This window comes from Egretta garzetta, unplaced genomic scaffold, assembly GCF_000687185.1.
Source record: "Egretta garzetta isolate BGI_Z169 unplaced genomic scaffold, ASM68718v1 scaffold496, whole genome shotgun sequence".
Classification (NCBI taxonomy): Eukaryota; Metazoa; Chordata; class Aves; order Pelecaniformes; family Ardeidae; genus Egretta; species Egretta garzetta.
Window position 1 is genome coordinate 7,303 of NW_009259974.1, and position 6,583 is coordinate 13,885.

Genomic DNA, 6,583 nt, shown 5'->3' on the forward strand with positions numbered 1-6,583 from the left:
AGCGCTTGCTGTTGCTCTGTATCACGCCAGCCATTATAGTCTAAATTGCTTTATTCGCATTTTTATAAAGCTACTCAAAACTAAGCTTAAAATTTCCAACGTTCTGCTCTCCCAGATGCCCGACTCATTTAGCGTGACCATGCCTCTCTTTGCATGAAGCACAGTTCGCTGTAACTACAAATTGCCAAACATCACTATTCCGTGCGTTAAACTGACTCACGATTTCTGTGTGGGGCAGTATTTGTTGAAACCTGCAAGCTAAATACCACTTGAATGTGCTTTTTTCATATTTTGGTGGCTTTCAAGTGTCATATCTTAGAGTGCAGCCCCCCAGGCACCATTTCAGTTGCAAACGAAACACTGAGAAGAGGAGGAAGGTTCACTCAGGGTGCTATGGGCCATGCCCTGCTGTCATCTGCTAGATCAGAGCAAGGTATCTTTTTTTTTTCCCTAGCAGATACACTGCTAGGTCTCTCCTAGAAGTCCTGAATTCAGTGAAATTCTCGCTTCATTATCACAGAGTGAAAGAATTTTTTTAGTGTTTTTAAAAGTCTATCTGGTCTTTACATTTTCTGAATTTAAACCAGCTTAAGAGTTGGCTTTGCGTTTAGTAAAAACACAAACTATTGTTGTTCTTTTTGTTTGGTTCTAACAACCTTAGATTTCCCCATTTCTTTTTATAATTAATGTGTAAAGCTGCACTGAGCTATTTCCCTGCTTGTGTGTGCATGCATTGGAACCAGTGCATACACGTGACATTCACACACTGCTAATTCTTGAGTTGTACTGGCAACCACACTGATGTCTTGGCATTTCTTTAGGCCTTTGGCTGCTATTAAACAATTATTATAAAAAATAAGGAACTTGTCTGTCTCTTGTCTCTGTAGCTTGAGGAACTTGCTGTACTCTTCAGATGAGCTTTAGGAAGGAGCCTGGCCTTTGGGGTGAAGGAGGGAAAGGGCATCCAGACCCTCCTCTTCAGCCTGACTTGGCTACCAGGTGCTGTATGCAGTAACTGCCTGGATTCACCATGGTGAGGTGGGGAACGGCTACAAAGTCCCTTTCCAGGACATTCTTGCTGTGCCTGGGTGAGGACAGCGAGGCTGGCTTGGAGGGAGGGGAATGGAGGAGAGCTCCTCAAGTAGACTCTGCTATGTGAGGACAATGGTAAAACATGGCTTGCCCAGAGTGAGAGGACTAGCAAGCAGTCCAGGTTCTTGAAGGCAGACGTCTACTCAGCAGTAGAATGGGGAGTGCAGGAGCCTGAGGTGCCTCTAAATGCCCCCAGCTCCCAAGTGCCACCGGAGAACAAGGTACCTGCTTTGCATTAATGGCACCAGACAATCAGCTCGCATCTCTGGGTTCAGCCTGTCCCTAGCAAGACTGGAAAGGAAATTTTCTCCATTTGTGACATCGATTTCTCTGTCTTCTTCTGAAGCACCAGAGATTCCCCTGCAGAGAAAAATAAAAAGGATGCTCTGAAAGAAACACACCCTCCCTGCAAAGCTTGAGCTGTGCTTGTTCCTCACACCGGTGCCCAAACTGAGCAGCAAGGAAAGCCTCTCCAGACTGGTGGGGGTGACTCCTGCTCACAGGGTATTTCTCACCCTGCTGGATTCACAGCCATTGCAAGGAACTCTGGGTTTGGAAAGGCTCATGCTTCAAATGCTTTTAGCCAAAAGCCCTGGTGCTTCATGTGGGAGAGGGTCGCCATGTGAAGGCCATGCCAGCACTCCCGCCAGAGTATCTGACCCCACAGTGCTGAGCAGCAACACAACAAGTTCTCCCTGGCGTCCTGCCATGGTGCTGCCGCCCGACCATTTCACTGGTGGCCTGTCACAGGGTGACAGAGTTACTGACCCCTCCTGCCAAGCAACAGCTCCAAACTTCCCTGGTCCATTACCCTGATTATTTTGTAGCACAGATGTTCTGGGACTCATTCTCTTGTCTGTCCCTTGGCACAATAGCCATTCTCATTTCTCTCCAGCTGCAGAAGGCCCACAGCTCTTTAAATGCTGGTTTCCAGGCAGCTCTTGAAGCTTACATTTTGCTTACGATGAGGTCTGCCACACCACAAGGGGACAGCTTGATGAAGCTGCCTAAACCATATTTGAAACACAAAGCAAGTCATTGCATTTCATACATTTCCAACTGATTAACCTCATTCCATGTGCCACCCTTCAAGGATGTGGAAGAAAAGTTCCCGTGCTCATTTACCTTTAACATCATTTTTTAAAATTAATATCCATCTTAAATTTTTTGTGTTGCACTTCAAACCCACTCCCAGCAGCACGGTCAAGAAGGAAGGCGTGCGGCCTCTGTTTCCACATCTCAGTCTCTTCCAGGCTAAACGACCCCAGTGATAAGATTTGCAGAGTGAGGGGATGAGCGTACAGCTAAAGTTAAATGTTTTGACCAAAGTGACTCTTAGGCTGTGATCTGCAAAACACCGCGTTTGTAGGTCTAGTTCAGACACTTTCAGATATTGGGCTTTCAGTTTTCCACTGCCACAATGTGCCCCCTCCCCCTCTCCCATTGTACTTTGTTGTTTATTTTGAGAAAGAAAAACTGCAGTGCAAAGCAAAGGCAGGAAATAACATGGTAGGGCAGGATGTGGAAGGGGTCTTGTGGCCCAGGTGGGGCAAGAGGAGGCCGCAGCGCCAGTTCCATGACGCCACAATCGAGATCTGGGTCACATTTTGATGCTGCTCTATGCTCTACCGCAGAAACCACTTCCTCTGGAAAGTGGGGCACAAAACAGGGGGTGGGGGAGCAGGGATGGCGTGGCACGCGGCAGGGAGGTGGAGAAAGGTATGGAAAAGAACAACAGACGTTAGGCCACAAGCCAAAGTCAAACAAGGTCAGGGCCCCCTCCCTTCCTGCCCCCTCACCGCAGCCTGCTCTTGGGTCTGGGGGAAGTTGTTTTGGGTTCAGCGGGAAAGGCTGAGGTATGTATAGCATTGGCAGGGGGACATCGGGGAGAAAATACATTATAAAGTGTGGTGGGTGGTGGGGGGAGATCTTAGAGGCGTGTAAGATTTCTGAATTTGCTGATAGGCCTCTGCACCCTGTTATAGAGGCAGCAAATTGTGCTGAAAAACCCTTCCACTTCTCCTTGACCTAAAAGAGAAGGGAGGAAGATGAGGCAGGCCAGAGAGTCCTCTCACATTGCCAGGGATGGAGGTGTTGTCATGGTCCATCTCTATCATCTTCTCCCCCATGCCAGCTCCTTCTCCCTGATACATACCTATGGGTAGGAGATGAATTTGCATCTTTTCTAGGAGTTTTGTTGGAGAAAACTCCCTGCCTGACATTCATTACCTCTCATTAAACATGGCCCTGTACACAAGACAGCCTCTTGCCCTCTTCTACAGTGTGAACAGGGACCTGAGCATGGTCTTTATACGGAGTGGAGCCTGACGAGATCTACAGACTCCTTGAAGCTTATTCAGATGTGGGAGCAGCTCTAATAGACCTGAATTCCAGTGCTGAGTTTATGAAACCCTGCGGTTGTTCCTTTCACGGAGGCTCCCGTGCAGTTCTCCGGAGTGGCCACGGGAGGGTCCCCGCCCTGAGCTCTCACCAAAGCCAAACCGCAGGGAGCCGGAGCCGCAGGGAGCCCTGGGGGGGCACTCCCGGCTTTGCCCACAGCACGCGAAAAAAAAAAGAAGAGGCCCCCGGCTCGTTCGCGGTCCCTGCCCAGCCCCTGACCGCTGCCCGGTCCTGCAGGACAAAGCCAGTGCCGTTGTAAAGAAACCCAGCTTAACGCCTGGGACACGAGGGATGTGGTGGCATCAGGGCTGGCATGAATCCTCTGTTCCTACCACAGACCCAGAGAGCATCCTCTGAGAGTTGAGACCCTGCTTCCTCCTACCCCACTCTTCAGGGCCCACGTTAGGCCAGAGACGTAGGAGCCCCAGGTTTCACGCTTCTATGGGTTTAACAGCTGCAGCGCAGCTGGAAATGCTAAAGGGAAAAAAGGTGGTAACCAGGAGACATAGTCCAACACTTAAAGGTTGAAGCTCTCAGACTCGACGCTTTACCTCACGAGTGCCAGCAGACCGGCATTTCCTTGTCACATAGCCTCCATGCACACTTCACCTGTCCTGCGTGGCAGCTGCAGTGCAAACCAGCCCAGCGTGAAGCAGGATCAGGGCAAGGATGGAGCCTCACGCGTTAAGGTAACACAGGTAAATCCTGCAGCCAAAGGTGCGCAGGGGCTAGCTGAGGTTACTGTCTCCTCCTGTGCCCAGAATCCCATCACCACAGGGCTCCAATTTCCCACCAGGACGAAGAAGCATTTGACCGCAGTGCAAGAGCTAGCTTGGACTTAAGGAGGCAATGGCCAAGGGCCAGAGCCGTTGAGTTTAAGCATTTCACAATGCTTTAGAGGGGGAAAGACTTTCAGTGAGGTTAAGTCTGAGGGTGAGCTTCTCCATGGACCTGGGACAGCTCAAATGCAGCTCTGAGGCACTGATGCAGCTTGGCAACCCCTTCCAACATTCTCGAGTTTATCAGCACATCAGACTGAAGAAAAGCGAACGCCCTGGTAGGGTGGCTGCATCACCACCAGCCCGTAGCAAGCCTCTAGGTCTGGCTGGGACATCCAGCTGTGCCCCAGACACCTTTGAGATACAGGAGGGTCTGTGGCAAGACTGGTACACCTGGGGATGTGCTGGAGGACACCCTCCACCTAACCACAGCCTAATCCAGATTTTCCACAGCGTTGAAGCCAGGGGGCACACTGACCATATACTCCCTGTAATATAAAGAGGCAGGAAACAGGGAGACCAAAAGGGTGGATGAAGACTGAGTTTCCATGACAACTTGTTTTCCGCTTCCCTCTGAAACTGGGGCACAGAAAAAAAGCCTGCTGGGCAGAAAGGGAAGGAGGGGTGTAAAAACAGGGAGTTGTGCCTGAGAGGGAACTTGGGTGTCAGAAGAACCTCTGTATTTGTCACCAATAGGGAAGAGACTGCAGTACTATAAAGGGGTTTATTGACGGGAAGGGTTACAGTAACTGTAATGAGGCAGCAGACCCCTCCATAGGACAGCAGACCCCATAGGACAGTTTGAGGGGAAAAGTCTTGAGCCCTGCGTCCCCTTCCCCCACCAAGGAAGTAAGTCAGCTGGGGCACAGCACTTCCCAATGCCAGGCTTTGGCATCGGAGCACAAGAGCAATTCAAGACCTGGAAAGAGAGAAAGGCAACATGAGCGATGTTTCTGCAAAGGGAGAGGAAATACCCTGCAAGCACCAATGACCTTGTGGCCCTTTGCAATAGTAACAACAGGGCATGTCCTCCACTTTCCAGCACAAAACTCTCCCTGCCCCAAACTCCCTCCTGCAGAGAAACTCAAGGCTTGGACACCAGCCATACCACAGCCTCCATGTAAGACAACCCTCACAAACAGAGCCCAGGAGTTCCCAAAGCCCCTCTTGCAAAGAAGAATGGGGTATTTCTCTCATAAGAGAGAAATGTGGGTGGGTTTCTGTGACACTCCTAGTTAGATTGTCTTTTAAATTATGAAGGCCAAGAAAATACATGCACAAAACCAGAAAGCTGTAAATCCTAACCCTGCATCAACCTAGAAGACAACAGCTTAACTGTACTTGGCCAAAACGAAGCTGGGAGCTAGGACTACTGGATTCACTGTCTGTCCATCTAGTTCTCTCCCAACTCTACAAAAGTACTGAAGTCGTGTTAGCTGTGGTTGCCCCTTTTGTGGCCCCATGAGTCATTACCTCACAGTCTCTTCTAGAGCTCAGCCAACAAAATTGATAACGACAAGATGGAGGATGGTGTTGGCAAAGAGGAAATCAGCAAATGCCCGCTCCGGTGAAATGCCTTGGAACTCGCCTTTGTTCTGGGGGTTGATCTGGATCCGGAGGCAAACTGCATGGCAGAGAAAGAGCAAGAGGCTAGGAATCAGAATAGGCAGTCATGGTGGGAAGCAGAGTCTCCCTGGTACTGCACACCCCAGCTTGGGTCATTGTTCTACCAGACAACCATGAAAAAAGGTAAGCCCATCATTATTGTATGGTGAGCAGGACACTAGGAGGGGATTTGCACAGGGCTCTTATGCAATCAGCTCTCCCATAGACCTACACTATCAGGAGTGGCCAAGTGAGTCCTGTGGGGCACAGGATGGGACTCACATAGAAATGGGGATATTTCTAGGTTCTCCACTGGGTGTGTTGGGGAGGGCTGCACAAATGATCTTAAAGGCCTTTTCCAATCTAAATGACTCTACAGTGTTTTTGCAGGGTATTATGGGACAGCAACACCCCGAAGCGGTCATTGCTAGAGCTTGGGTTTCACTATGTGACAGTTGCTGAAAGACACCAATGCAAGACGGTAAAAGGGAGAACTCCTTGACTGTCAGGGAGGACCAAGGACATCCTCGGGCTCACAAGGAGCCAGGCCCCGTGGTGCACACAGGCAGGACCCTGTCACTGCGGGGCAGGCTGTGGCTTGACCCTGCAGGCATCCGGGAGCAGAGCTGGGCGTCCTGGGGGTAGGCGGTTGGAGGTGGGCCATGGGGGTTCCCAGGTTGGGGCTGGGGGCTACTATGGGCGACTCC